Source organism: Crocuta crocuta, unplaced genomic scaffold (genome assembly GCF_008692635.1).
Source record: "Crocuta crocuta isolate KB4526 unplaced genomic scaffold, BGI_CrCroc_1.0 scaffold133, whole genome shotgun sequence".
In the NCBI taxonomy this organism is placed as follows: Eukaryota; Metazoa; Chordata; class Mammalia; order Carnivora; family Hyaenidae; genus Crocuta; species Crocuta crocuta.
Window position 1 is genome coordinate 4,536,669 of NW_027529438.1, and position 1,539 is coordinate 4,538,207.

The following is a 1,539-nucleotide window of genomic DNA, read 5'->3' on the forward strand; positions in this document are numbered from 1 at the left end:
TTTCCCCACTCCTTGGTCCTTATATCACTGCAACTCATTTCTTTCTGCTTCACAGCATACATCATTATTTGTTTCCCTCCACACTGTATATACTTAAGGGCAGGATCCATGACCATAGTGATCATGAGAGATGAGAGTTTCAGTCACCTGTGCATCCACCACCAGCCAAACACCATGCCTTGTACCCTGAGGTGAGCAATAAATGCTGCTGAATAGAATTGAAAATGGGCAGCCAGCTCAAATGGAAGGCACATGTTGCAAATGTGGATAGACAGAAGCCAATACGTGTGGCAGTGTCCAATAGTGGCAAGCGTTAAATGTCAGAATGTGCGGTGTAAGGGCATGGTGGGGGGCGGAAGACTTTCAAAGTTAGACCAACGTAGACATGAGCTGAAGCAGTGAACCAGGTGCGAGGTGAAAGGGAATTACCCTAGGGAAACACATGAAGGAAGAAGTAGAGATGTCATAAGGATGGAGAAGTTCCAAAGTGACATTCAACGGGCCCTAAAATAAAAGCATGTCTCCCCTTTACCTGAGTTGAGGGACCACTCCTGAACATTGCTCTCTCTAACCTGCCCCGCCTCCTCTCTGGAGCACTCAGCCACTCAAATTGCTAGTGTCCTCGAGCCCTACCCACAAGTGGGGAAGAAGGAAAAGACCCAGAGGCCAGAATCCCTGAGGTCTTCCATGTGGAATTCTTCATGTAGCCTTTGGGACTGAGGACCACTGAGCTCCTGTCTCTCACTCTTCCTTTCCTGCGAATCTTCTGATTTGTGAAGATGGAAGCTACTCACCCTATCCACTAAGGACTTGGTTTTCAGATTCTCCTTCTGTAAAATGGGTGTGATCTTACTTTCCACAGATTTAAGACAAACTAGATTGTGATCAACGGGTCTACACAATTATTCTTTCGATGAAACAGAATCTCGTATCATGCCAAGATGGGCCCTTTTTTACAAATGTGTATTGAAACTGAAATCTCGGGGCTCCTGGGTGGCTTAGTCAGATGGACATCTGACGTCGACTCAGGTCCATGATCTCCCAGCTCGTGAGTTTGAGCCCCACATCAGGCTCTCTGCCGTCAGCACAGAGCCTGCTTTGGATCCTCTGTCACCCTCCCTCTCTGCCCCTCCTCTGCTCTCTCTCTCTCTCAAAAAGATATTGAAAAACAAATTGAAATCTCAGCGGCAGGGCCCCCTAGTGGCAAGAGCAGGTAAGGCCACACATCCCTGGGGCTTGTAGGTCCACGTAGGCCTTTTCAGCAGAGAACAGAGAGAAAACAATGCAAGGAATGCCCCTCAGAAAAAGGGAAGTGAAGCTGATTTAAAATGTGATGTTTTTAAAAAAGCCATAGAATGCTCTAAACTACACAACCCACACGAGAAGAGCTTGACCGGGACCGCTTTGGAAAATGGGCAAAGGAAAGAAGGAGACTGACTAGCCTGTCATTTTTCAAATTCGCCCTGGAGAAAAGAAATGGCTGAGCCATATTTTCTTCCAGATGCATTACTTTTCTTCTGCTTGAATTTTCTCTGAATT